A 14052-nucleotide genomic window follows, 5' to 3' on the forward strand; every position below is an offset into this window, starting at 1 on the left:
CAGTCCTGAAGTGGGGGACCCGCCTCTGCACACAGCAGGCCTCGAGGGAAGGCTGGGGACAGCGTGGGCAGTAGGATGGAGGTGAGTGCCACTGGAGAGGGGCGGATTCCCGGCTGGACGGAAAGAAGCGGGGAAGAGGGTGCAAGTAAGAAAGACAAAAATCAGTGGAGGAGAATGGAAAATAGCAAGTAACCTGGTAGGTTTCTCTCAGCGGATTTGGGGAGGAGGCCATCTGTTGAGAGTTATCAGGATTTAGGTGGAAAACCTGAGAAACGGGAAACATTTGGTGTGGTCTCTGTGTCACAGGTGCCCCAGGCTCTGCCTGATGAGAATCGATTCTTGTTCTTGGTTCCGTATGAAGGGATTTGTGTGAAGCATATTCACAACGGCACCTCCAGATACGACGAACTCCACAACAAGGACTGCTGTACAGCACAGGGAACTGTACTCAGTATCTTGTAATAACCTCTAACGGAAAATAATCTGAAAAAGAATATATGTATGTGTAACTGAATCGCTGTGCTGTACACCTGAAACTAACACAACAGTGTAAATCAACTATACTTGAATTAAAAAAAAAAAAAAAAAGACAAAACCCACCATGCACCTGAAGGCTTCCCAAAGATGTTCTTAAGTAAATTCTTTTATAAAACAAGGGTGTATGTGTGTGTGTTGTAACCAGGGCTTTGTAAGAAAAATCTCCCCAGTTTTTCCACCCCTCCACCCCCCAAAATGGGAAAAGTTTTTATTTGATTGAAAGGCTTGAGAATCTTCAAGTAAAATGCTGTTGCTTGAAAGCATTTATGCAAATCTAAACTCAGCCAGTCACAAACATTCGCAATGAACGATTACTCATAACTGTAGTCCCTAAACTGAGAGATTTTTCTTTTTCTGAAATACATGAGTTGCATTTCAGGAAAAATAAGATATATAACTTTACCAAAAGAAATCATCAGACAAAACTCTAGAAATCTATCTGAAGCAAAGAGTGTAGGTTCAATTGGATCACATTGTAAAAGTCGTCATAAAAACTGCATTTTGGGGTCATTTTACATACCTTCCTCCATGTACACAAGACAAACTCGAGATGGCGGACCCAGATGTATGTTTCTGGACCTTTGACCTAATGTTTTTAAACAGCTTTGTGAGTTTATTTTGCACATGTAGAGTTTTAAAACATTGGCTATGATTGCTTTTGACTTCAAACCCTTTTTGCGAGCTCTATAAATAGAAGGTATTGATGTTTTTAAAAGGAGTTTTCACTGTCTTGCATTTTCTCCAGTGAAAAGCTGAGTTCGGGAGCCTGTGTTTCTGTCTGCAACTACAGCTGCCCTTCACCTTGGGTGCTAACTATCATTCCTTCAAAAGAAGGAACACAAAGGAATGCATCCAGCTTGTTGAAATGCAATCTCTTGAAAGTGGCTTCCCATTTCTTTTAGAGCTATCGGTCCCCTTTGCTGCCTAGCTTCTAAAAGCTGCTAAGAGCAGTGTAGACTTGGTCTCCCCCAGGGGAACAGAGGGTCTCGCTTCTGTGATCACGGGAACCCCTCTCCGCCCAGGGGCGCAGGAATCAGTCACTTCCTGAGAGGGACCCTCTCATGTCACACGGCTTTGCTTCCAGCTTCGGGAGGACTTACAAATATGCATTTACGAATGCATCCCTGCAGCGGCGCTGGCATAAATCCCCATAAACTGTCTCTATGCAGAAAGCCAATGCTCTAGTGCGTGCCACGAGGACTGCCTCTTCTCTCCTTCTCCAATTAAAACAATTTCACCTTTTGTCTGAACCCAAGCTTCTCCCTCTTTTCCAATTTGATGTTATAAGCTTGCAAATTTCTTCCAGTGACAAGGTTTTTTAGTCTCAATCTTGTCAATATTCTCCGAATTGCAGCTTGTTCACCTACATTCCTTGTCTGCCTCTACCATATTCATTTTGAAATAATATGCAAGGGAGGGTTCTCCACCATTATCACTTCCACGTACCATTGAAAATATCTGCTCCCTGGGAAACATTACTAAGGAATTTTTGTGAGTTGCAGTAATAGATGTGAGGATAGCGTCTCTTCTCAACTGCGGAAGTGAAAGAGAAATACAAGGTGCTATTGCAAATTACATGTATAGCAAAAAACAAAGGTGGAGGGAGAAATTAGCCACCATCCTTCCTCCGCCCCCCATACCCACCCCTCCCTCACCCCACCATCTGTGCTGGCTCCAAACTGGATTTCTCTATTAACAAAGCCCCACCCCATTGACTCTGCCTGAATATTCACCACCCTGCCCCCCACTCCTTTTGCCCCCAGAAAACACAATTCCTAATGGTGATCCCTTTGTCTGCTGAGTTATGGTCTGAAATGCCATGTCCTCCCCTTCATGGCGGAGGTTTCCAATGTCATCGGGTTTCAAATGTTCACTCAAGTTACAAATTAGGAGAAAAACTAAGGGTGTATCCCTTTCGAATTTTTTCCCAACAGTTTCTGGAATCCACAGAAGAAAGAACTCAATTCAGATTGCACTTAGCCCAAGAAAATAAGAATGCCCTTCCCACGGACTACTGGAGCTTATTAGAAACACTTCTTCATCACACAATCAGTATTTTATTAAAAAATTAATGCCTGTGAAATGAGTTTTTGATACAAAGCAGCATGGCTGTGACTTTTGGGGGGGTGATTAAAAACATTAATCTCTTCAATAATTCATCTTTTATTCCTTTAGCCTTACTAAATATTAAACAGGTTAAAGTTAAATATTTGAAAGCGAAATGAAGCTGGAGTCTCCCAGGGAGGGCAGATGGGTGAGACGCTGCAAGGTCGCTGCCTGCTCTCGGTGTTTTGTAAGACGTGGGGATCGGGCACCATTGGCAGTTGTGGGTCAGGTATTTTCTTTGCTTGGATGGTACCTGGTGGGCGACTGAGGTGTTCATGCCTTTATCCGCATCTAGGAGCTGCTGACCACGTCACAAAGGGTTTCTGTGATTGACAACAAAAGTGGGAATTTTGAAACATGAAAGGAGAACCCAGGTCACCGGCCCACCCAGGTCAGAGAGAAAGGGAGAGTTGACCGTCTCTGACCGCGGTCAGCCTGGCAGGCTGGCTGGGTTATCAGACCCCCTGACTTTTGTTCATCCACCCCCAGTCCCTCAGCTGCCACCACTTCCCCCCCCCAGTCTGGTTAATGGCAGCAACAGCAGGGACCCTGTCTTGCTAAATCATATATATACATAATGCCATCTGAGTTGCTCCAAGCAAAGAGAGAGAAATTCCTCTCTTATTTGGCCCCCTGATAACACACATCTTTTAATTATTAGCAGTATTGTTTCCTTTAGAGAAATTAATTTTAGAATGAGAGCTTGGGACATCCCTTCCCAAGTAATTTTCCTCCAGTGCTTTCTATCCAGTTTATCAGCAAGGTCTCATCTCTGTGACGCCGTGTTAAGAATGATGACAATTACTACACTATCCGTGTGGAAAAAAAGAAGAAAAAACCCCTCTTTTCCTTTGAAATGGTATGTATGTACGTAGGGACTGAGATTGCTTCAAAGTAAGAAGCATCTTTGATTGTAAAAGTCCACAACAGCGGAAATGAATGCTTGTTCTATGATGGTCTCCCAGAAACCTCACCCCAGAACAGGAAACTTGCATCTACTGCTCACAAACCAACACCCCAGAACAAATCACTGAAGGTCAAATCTCGCTGTGGGGATGATTCTGAATCCAGCCACGAAAAAATATCTCAACCTATTAGAAGAGGGTAAAGTTTACTGTATCTAAATTTGACCTTCTGCTTAGCGAACTTCCGTAAACAAGCCCAGAATGTCATCACCCGGGGAAACAGGTGGGATGGACTTGAGGCTTTATGAGGCACATAGGTACCGGGATGGGCCGGAGTGGAGGGGAGGTGGATCTACTTGGACTTTCCCCCCTTGTCCCCTCCCTCCTCCTACATGAGAGCTGCCAGCCTCCCCATAAGCCAGCCCGTCAGCACACACTCTGTTCAGGCTGGAACTCTCATATAGAGAAGCTTTCTGAGGCTGGCAACACGGTTTTTCACAAAGTAGAGAAGCTGTAAGCTGAGAATGGACTGGAAATACAATGAAAATGCTAATTGGCGACACTGATCCACTTTCATGTTTTATTAATGACATCTGCACCTTATTTGTCAAATAATTTACATAATATGTTAATTCTCCTAAAGAGGGGAGAATGGGAGCTGGTAATTGCATAGAAAATCAGCGCTTTCCCTGCCTGTGCGAAATCTACATAATGATTCCGATATGCCTATATATTAATAGAGACCCTTATTGGGCTTAGGTTACATTTAAAAGTCAGTCAAGATTAAATTTTAAATCTACTTTTTGGGACAGAGACTCATTAGCAAATGTGCATCTTGGCTTTCGACCTGGTATAATAGTTTTGTTTTAAAGAACTAGGAAAGACTCAGTAGCAAACGAGGCGCCCGTGAAATGAGATACAAGACTGTTTTGAGCTCAGAATCTGGTGACCAGTACTTCCATGTGACTTCTGGAATCTCCCGTCATTTTATTGGTTAACTTTTCACTCTGGCACTTCTTTTTTTTTCATATAATATGGAAACGCCACACTATGACTCCCATTCTTAAGAAGAGGGACTTGTCAAATTTTTCTAGAACTTTCTATGGAGGCAATGAAAGCACCAGGCAAAGGAACCAGTTTAAGGAAAATAGACTTTGGGCCATCACTGCCCACGTGCACATGGTACAGCCAGGAGAGATGCTGGTTCAGGGAATTTTAAGTGACACTCAAGTGTTGCTTTTTATTTTAAAGATGCTGGGTTACAGTGATGTCTCATGATGCTCCATCAAGCTTCACCTTTTTAAAGTTTAACAGGTTACCCTTCACTTAACATTAATGAGTGCTGGTCATCTAGGGAAGCCCAATTCTCTTTTTAAAAAATAGAATTGGATTTCTCCTTCTTCCCAGCCCACTGCTGATTTGTAAGTGAGCCGAGTTCATTTGCAAAGTACTAGGAGACTTCCAAACCAGTGTGCTAAGTTGAATCACTATGTTCTAAAACCTATTAAAGGAGGCTTTCTAGAGCACATTCCTCAGGCCCAGAAACATGGTAGTCACTGAAAAATCTAAGTGAAGTTTTCTCTGCATTCACTGCTTTGAACTTATGAGGATCAAATAGGAAACCGGGGATCCCTCTCTTTTTTGCCTTTGAATTCCGGAAGATGCTGCTTAGGGAATCGAAGCAGTGTTCAATGTGACCACATCTGTAGTGGTGATAGCTAAATGCTCTAAGGAGATGCAGAAAAAATGAAAAACCTTTTTATGATGAGTCACCTACTCCTTCCTCTATTTAGGGAGCTTAGTGGCCTCCCCGTAGCATAAGTATTGGGAGGAAAATGCTGGACTCTTCAACATAGGTCCAAATAAAACACTAGTCACATTCTTACTTGGAGAGAAACCAAATTGACCTGGGTACGTGGTTTCTCACTTCACCTTTAACATCAAGCAAATTTTAAGCTCATTTCAGAATTCAGTTATTCTAGTTATGCTATGGGGTGATGCTGATATACAAGTTCATTTCACCTGTTCCTTCGTTTGTTCATTGAATGCCTACTGTGTGCCAGATCCTATGCCCCGTGATAGCACTAATGTCTTGAGAGGCTGCCTCTCTGAAGATTGGGGGTAATTAATTAAAGTTTAATTACTTAATTAATTAAGCTCCCCAAACTCTATTTTTCAGTGACAAGTTTCTGAGGCCTGATTCCTGAGTCTGTCTTCTCTTTGACAACCTGGCTTCTCTCTGTGAACATGGGGAGATGAAATGGGGTGCTCAGGACTTTGGCACCATCTCTGTGTGGATTACAATTGCCTAGATTTGTGCTATCCTGGTTTACCTATACTCAAACCCCTGTAAACTCACCTGACCTCGGAACCAAGAAGCTACAGTGAATGTGGTGGGATGCCTACTGTTTTTTCAACAGCAGAATTAAATCCTTCACTGAAAAGGTCAACAGACAATGGATTCTTCAAACACCCTCCCCGATAGCTTCCTCCAAACAAACCAAAGAACCTGACATCAGCCTCAGTTCTGGCGGAAGCCCGTGCACGTATCCATCCAGGCTCACCCATGACATCGGAGGGATCAGGGTAAGAGTAAAAATCAAAGCCGGCACACCATGCCTCAGTATTTAAGAGACACAAATCAGACTAACTACTATGGTCTGAATGTTTGTGTCCCTTCAAAATTCACAGGTTGGAATCCTAACGCCCAGTATGTTATTAGGAGGTGGGAGCCTTTGGGAGGAGGTTAGGTCCTGGGAGCAGAGCCCTCACGAATGGGGTTAGTGCCCTTATAGAAGAGACTCCAAGAGCTCCCTAGCCCATTCTGCCATGTGAGGATACAGTGAGAAGTCTGTGACCAGAAGAGCCCCCTGCCCTAACCATGCTGACACCCTGATTTGCAGATGTCCAGACCCCAGAACGGTGAGAGCAATAAATTTCTGCTGTTCGTAAGCCACTCTGGTTGTGGTATTTGGTTACAGCGGTACAAATGCGCTAAGACACTAACAAACAGCTAAATCAAATGCACCTTATCCTCACCTCGACAAACATGTCTTTATAATTACAAAATAAATTACACATGCTCAGTTCTAGACGTTCTGCTGATGGACTGGAGACGTTTGGACGCGTGCTAAAGTAGTTGCATACAAAATGAATAAATTATGATGTATTCATCGCATACTATTTTCCTTGCCTTTATTTTTAAAAATTCACTAATTTTGGTGCTATCGTGAAGACTTTTCTCACATAATTTGTGTTCTACTGACAGTAATAGCACACTAAGCAATCTTTCTTGGATCGTTGTAGTTTTTAGATTTTCATTGGCAGTTTTTGTTATTTCAATTTGGAAAAATATCCCACTGCTGGAACAAAAGAAACTGAAATTATAAATAAAATTCTTGAAGCAATTCATAGATTTGAAAATAAACTATGAGTTTTACATACCATGTTGAAACACTGTAATATGGTTATGTGGGATGAATCATTATTATTGCAGACAATATAAAATATTTTAATTTGCCCATATAAATGACTATTATTTATATAGCAATGTTTACTTAAATCAGTAGCTGGATCCACAAAATATTTCCGTAGTCCTTTCAAATGTTTCAATGCAGGGAAATTTTAAATTAAACCAAAAAGAGATGTAAGTTGTTTGTGATCAGAGCAGTCTCCTTAAAAATTCATTTGAGGATTATTTGCACTGCACAGATTTTTGAGGATTTTTGCATCTTCTTCCTAATAGTCCTGCAAAGTGTGAACCATGAATTAGTGAACAACGAAATTTTACATCAAAATATTTAAACATGCTGAAATGTGCTTTTGAAAATTTAATAAAAGTCTTATTAACTACTTTTACTAAAAATAATTCACAGTTTTTTGTTTAATATCCATTGAGTTCCCAGCTAAAAAATTGGTATCATATTTCAACCTCATAACCCCTAGACCTACACACATACACATTTAAGAGTAACTCGATTTATTCAATGTGGCAAAATGTCCCCTGATCTGTCTTTTACAACTTCTGTGAAATCGGTGCTGATTCACAATTACCTCTGGGGCAAAAATCGGCACATAAAGCAGAGCAAGGTAACGGAAGCCGTGCGTTACTGAGAAATCATACCTCATTATGCAAACACCTATTATTGCATCTGTGCTGTCTGAGAGGAAGGATCTGACAAGCTAATTAATTTGTTTTTTCTTTTACCTCCTTCTTTCTGCCTCAAATCCCCTCTGCTCTGAGGGGCAGGGCTGTTTGACAGCAGGACCACCATAGATCTTTGTGCGTTCGGTCGCCTTTTATGTCAAAGATGCAGTGGCCGATGCAGAGGAGGGATCCCTGGGTACACGTGGCCCGTGATGAGCTATTCAGAGGCCTGGCTCTCACTGGGACCACACTAACCTTCAGGAGCTGGGCACCTGACAAACAAAGGTAGGGGCTGCTTTATCGCTGGACGGCCAGACCATGATGTGGCAGATGAACACCACGTTTGCCTGGCACCTTCAAGGCCCTCAAACAATGTATTAAATGGATGAGTAACAGACCAGAAGAGGGCAGGATAAATGAAGAGAAAAAAGGGCCCTGCATCTGCCATGAAGGCAGACAGCGCATCAGCAATTGCGTGATGATTTGGGGAAGTTTATCAGGTATAAGCGGACAGGAAGAGACATCCAACCTGCCAAAGCAGGTGTTCTCTCCTCCCTGGACCTTTGCAGATGGAGCCACTTAGGTGAGCAGGTGGGGCTTGGCCTGGCCTCCTCATGCCACCCGGGTACTGCCCGGTCACAACACTGTCAACTGTTAAACATTCAGTTAACTATTTGAGGCTTTGCTTCTGAAACGTCAATACTTCCTTTGCATCCCCAAAGAAACTACCAGAATACAGCCAGAAAGAGAGGCTGTCCTGCAGGGGTTCCCACACCCCGCTGAAGATGGGGAGCCAGACCGAGCCAGAGCCTCCCGCCTGGAGCTGCCCTGCTGAGGCCTCCGCACCCACCACCTTCCTCCGGAGGGGTGAGAGGTGGGGCAGAGAACAGAAGGAAAGAGAAGCTCAAGAAACTAGAATGGATCTAGAATAGAAAATTAACACCAATGTGTGGTCATAACAAACAGAGATTTCAGAGGAGCCCTGAGTACACCTGTCTGTCACGGGCTTACCTGCCTCCGTCACCAGGTTCTCAGCTCCGTAAGGAAAAGGACTAAATATTATTCATCTCTGAATCCCCAGAGGTTCGTATTGTGCCTGGAAAGTAACAGACAAGCAGAAACGTCTGCCGTTGCCTGAATCTCTGCAGCCTCTGAATTGCACATTTTGAGAATTCACCGTTCAACTCTCCTGATACCCAGCATGTCCTGGGGCTTAAGTTATGTAACCTCACCTCCTGTCTTTGTACCAAACAGGCAAAGTTTTAGTGAGGTTCACGTCTCCCAAACTCTGGTTCTAGAACATAGCTTGGGGAGAGGGGGGCACCTGGATTGTGAATTTTTTGAAACAGCCTATATTACATTAGGGTTTTCAAACCAGAACGTGATACAGAAACAGCTCAGAGTTTTATTATGATGGAGCAGGAATGGTTACAAGAGATAAATGGTTCTAGTCTCTCTCTGTTTTCCATAAACACGGGCTGAACATTCATCACATCAAAGCAAAGATATCTCCACCTTTTACATGATAAGCATGAACACGCCCACAGCCTGGGTTATTTCAGCCTGTCCGCTGAGACCTCCTTGGTAATGAATTCTTCCCGTCTGTCACAGCGGACACCATGTGCTCAGGGAGCTGGGATGATCTTTCATGCATCTCTGTAGCCTAAGCACCTCATGTGGGTTCTCGAATGTAGTAGTTGCTCAATAAATGCACAAAGGAGGAAGAGAGAAAGGAAGAAATAAAGGAAGGGAAGAAAAGAAGAAATAGAAATAAGGGATGAAAGGAAAAGAGGGGGTGCTTCTTTCTCTGCCAAAATGGCAACACCAGCTCTGCAACGTTTTTCAGGCTATGGTTATTTTGGTCAATGGTTATCAAATTTCAGATTGTCCGTGAATAACTGGGGAGCAGGTTAAACTATCAGTCACCCCGCTGTTGACCTCCCTATCCAGTATGTCTGGAGGAGTGGCCGGGAGTCTGCTCGCCTCACGAGGCCTCCGGGTGACAGTGATGGACATGGCCGAGCTCAACATGAGGGAACCATAGCTTTCTCTCTCATCTATGTCAGCTCTTGCTTCAGGTAGTTAAAAGCCCCATGAGGTGCGTGAACCTTTAGGATTGTCATGTTCTCTTGATGATCGGCCCCCTTATCATTACAAATGAGCTGTTTTATCCCATAAGTGTTTTTGTTTTTTTAAAAAATAAATTTATTTATTTATCTTTGGTTGTGTTGTGTCTTCGTTGCTGAGCGCGGGCTTTCTCTAGTTGCGGTGAGCGGGGGCTACACTTCCTTGCGGTGCGCGGACTTCTCATTGTGGTGGCTTCTCATCGCGGTGGCTTCTCTTGTTGCGGAGCACAAGCTCTAGGCACGCAGGCTTCAGTAGTTGTGGCACGCGGGCTCAGTAGTTGTGGCTCGCGGGCTCTAGAGCGCAGGGTCAGTAGTTGTGGCGCATGGGCTTAGTTGCTCCGCGGCATGTGGGATCTTCCCGGACCAGGGCTCGAACCCGTGTCCCCTGCATTGGCAGGCGGATTCCTAACCGCTGTGCCACCAGGGAAGTCCCCATAAGTGTTTTGATGGCTGAAATACAGAGGGGTTTTCACTGCCCCTGATGCCATAGGAATAACAGCTAAGGTCACACACGATTAGGGCACAGGCTGCCTGGCCATCGGTGCCTGGCAGGTGCATACGAACTTCAGAGATATGAAAACATAAAGCGTCAATGTGTGCTTAGCATTGATGACATGTAGATATTATACAGTGTTTGTGAAACTGATTATTCTTAAGGGAAAATCCCAGGAATACTCCCTGGTAAGTCCTTCATTCATCTTGGGTTATGGCTGTTGAGATAGTCCGAGCTCTTTTCAGCTGTGCAGCAGAGTGGTGTGGAAAATGAGAAATACTGGCGTGAGTATCACGGTGTTGAAATGAGAGTGGGGCTCAAGCGTCTCTGAGGGCAAGTGACCGGGTCCTGGGCTCCAGCTGCCCCTGGATAACCACAGGATACGCTCCTGACTGCCCCAACCTGGAGGGCTCTGGGTTTTATCTTGCAGGCGTAATTCCACCTGCATTCTGGAAATCTCTATGTGGAGGTTCTCAGCGTTTCAAACGGAAGGTGACCCAAATCAAAGTCACTATCTTTCCCTCAGGGTCTGTCCTTCCATCTCTAGTCGCATCCTCAATGAATGAAATAAGCATCTATACAGTCACATACATATATGTGTATGCATGTACACACACACACACGCTGCTCCACAAAATCCAATCCCAAGGCCACAGGAGTCCATCTGGCCCTGCAGAGTCTTGCCCCAGACCCTCCCGTGTACCCCGTCCCGTCTCACCACAGCTCATCCCCTCCCCGATAGCACCTTTGCTCCAGTCACCTGATGTTCTCGTTACACCTCAGGTGTGCATTCTCCTTTCACTGATCTCTACCAAGAATTTACTTAACTTTTAAATTGACATCCAGAAAGTTATTTCTCACCCTCTACGACAGAACCCCGATTTCTCTCCTCCGCAGAGATTTCTTACAGCCCCAGAGCAGAGCGAGGGACCCCCTGGTGCCGTCCCAGTCCTGACTCATCCCTGCATGCAGGTGCAGTCAGTCCTCTGTTTCCTGTGTTGACTGTCTGCGTACCTGGCTCTCTCTCTGGGCTGTGTTCTAAGGAAACGGACCATATTTTATTAACTGCTCTTTCTCTAGTCTGTCATTACGTCTCAACTGATAAATGCATGTGTGAGGGCTTTCTCACCCTCCGCCCCTCCTCACAGACCCCGGTCTCAGTTTTCTCTCTTTTCTGACACTCCCGCAGCTGTAACTCAGGAGCCTGAACAGCAACTGTCTCCCTGGTCCTCCTGCACCTGTGTCGCATCCCCTCTTGGCAGGCACCCAGGTCTGTGGGCTGCCCTATCCGGCCGCCTGTTGGTGTCCTGGGTGCCCTCAGCCTTCCTCGTGACACGTTTGTGCCTCAGGCATATGCACACCCGACACTGCCCTTGGGTGTGTACCTGTAGTTCTCGGGTCATCTTACTAACTCTCCATATAACAGGTGGGGATATTGCTCTACCCTTTGGAAAAACATTCTTTCTGGGAAAAGAGTCTGGATTCCTGGCAGAGTGTCACCAGGAGAGCCATTGCCCTGTAAACAAAATCACATCCTGCCACACCTCAACAGATTGTCCAAAGGGACTGCGTGCCCGAGAGCCAGCCCCGTGCAAGCTGGGTGGGACGGGCAGCCAGTGGTCACGAGGGCCCTGGCCATGCCCACCTGTCGCCCAGAACATCGTGGGCGTTCAGGTGGATGAAGCAAAAGTAGTAATTTGCCTGTGTTCACATGGAGAGATTATGACAAAATGAGAAACTGGGAAAATAACTGAAAACTCAGCGTGTACACAACTAAGATTATATTTTCATGTCCTTGACCTCTAATTATGGCCACACTGATCAAGTCTTTTGTAAATCAGTTTAAAAGATAGCTGATACTCAAAGAAGAGAATTCATTCTTTTATATATTTCCCGTTCATTCCGTCTAGTCAAATATAGGTCAGTTTCACTGCTGGAGGCAAATGGAAATGAATAGAGCTTGATTCAGGGGTTTCCAAAACAATTTAAGTTATGGTGGCTTAATGTATCATCCAAAAGTGGGGAACTTTTATGATAAATCTACTTATTTTAAAACTCCGGAAAATCGCAGTTTGGTGTTTGAAGGAATTTGCCTAGAGCTTAAGTCGATATTTTATTTTTTGCTTGAAGGGGCTCTCTTGGATATTTTCAAAGTCAGCCAGCTTTTACAAAAGGACAGATGTCCCCCAAGTATCCTGTGTGTATATACGGAAACCCACACTTGTTAGATTTAATCCCCAGATCATATTATTAAAGAGAAATTTTAAGTAGTTTTCAAGTATTCCAAACAAGTATGCCTACAGTCTAAGCAGCCTTATACGTTTCATGCAAATGTCCAAAGCTTTCCGAGGAGCTATGTTCATGTTCTGAAAAGAAAATATTTGAACATATTGCCTCAAAGTAAAGTATTTGGATTTTTACATTTAATAGAGTTGGCTTTCCCATTAGAAAGAACAATACCAACCTCCAGTAGAGAAAGCAATACAATTCAGAGGATTTCTTTCAGCTACATAATTTTCAATAATTCATAATGCTTTAGGATTTATTTAAAAAAAAAAAAGTCTTCACCAGGTTGCTTACGTTAATTCCTGTGAAGCCAGATTCAAAATTCATTTTGGGCTTCTGACAAAGCTTTTATATTAAGGATGTTGTTTCCACTTATTAAATTCATTTATGTGAGAGTTAACAAAAGCTGTTTACCTGAAGCTTTACACAGTGTACAATGTCAATGTGTTGGAAAATTTGTGTTATCTTTGCCTTTGAATTAAAAAAAAGAAAGAAAGACAGAACAGACTTGTCAGCTGGTCTATCTCCTTCTTGGAAGTTTATAGTTAATTTCTGGTCCTCCATTGCCCATCTGTGGCCCCCAATCCAACAGAGATGTTTTCAAAAACAGTTTCTGCTCCAACAAAACAAGAGTTTATGATTCACTTTCAGACTTTGTTCTTTCAACGGACTTGTTTGTTCAGGAAAACAGATTTCTAAGACTTGCATACACAGCAGGACTTTTTGTGCCCGCGTTTTCACTCCTGTGTTGCTTGGATGGCATGGCTTTTGGCTCATAAAACATGCATTAGAGATAAGTGGGGAAAAACACCATCACCTTGGGATGGTGTTTTCCAATGAAGCGCCATCCTCAGGGTAGGAAAAGTGCAGGCTGACTCAGTTGCTCCCGGCTTGGGTTGGAATCTTTGCCTCTTCTGCTCCGTTTGTTTACAATTCATCCTCATCTTATCTCCCAGACCTCCACCTACCCTGAGCTCTGGACTCAGTGTTTATGTCTTCAAGTTCATTTACGAAAGAACTACTTCCTACATTTCTAATTGTAGGGAATAAAACAACCGCAGAGGGTGTGTGCCCTGCAAACTACCCGCAGGTAGGAAGCTCCCTCTGTGTATTTCCAAGCAGCGGAGGAGAGATAAGAGACAGGGAACTCAAAACACCTCTTCCTTCAAGCATGAAAAAGAAAAAACAGATACTGCTGGTAAGTTAGAGATTAGCCTGCACCAACATCCCTCTGGGTCATGGGCTCAGGGTGGCCTCAGCCAGCATCTGTGCAGATCTAGTTGCTGCCATGGCCAGCGGGGTACCCAAGGGCCTCCTGGGATCAGTTCACCTCCCGGGAAGGAAATTCCAGTCGCCTTGAAACTAAGCCTTCGCATCTGATTGGAACTTGAGCTCTGGCCCGAGTTAGGCAAGAGAAGGAGACTGAAAAACCCAAACCACGTTTGCCTGGGG

At 44.1% G+C, this 14052-nt stretch overlaps 1 long non-coding RNA gene across 1 annotated transcript in view; it reads left to right on the top strand.

Annotated features, from left to right (window-relative positions):
• LOC309616074 overlaps positions 1 to 13103 on the top strand; it is a 32410-nt gene extending 19307 nt beyond the window's left edge. The window contains exon 2 of the long non-coding RNA XR_014237258.1: positions 307 to 13103. This is a non-coding gene — a long non-coding RNA (uncharacterized lncRNA). The remainder of the gene's footprint in view (positions 1 to 306) is intronic.
• The last annotated feature ends 949 nt before the right edge of the window (positions 13104 to 14052 follow it).

Source organism: Balaenoptera borealis, assembly GCF_965194805.1.
Source record: "Balaenoptera borealis genome assembly, chromosome: 18".
Lineage (NCBI taxonomy): Eukaryota > Metazoa > Chordata > Mammalia > Artiodactyla > Balaenopteridae > Balaenoptera > Balaenoptera borealis.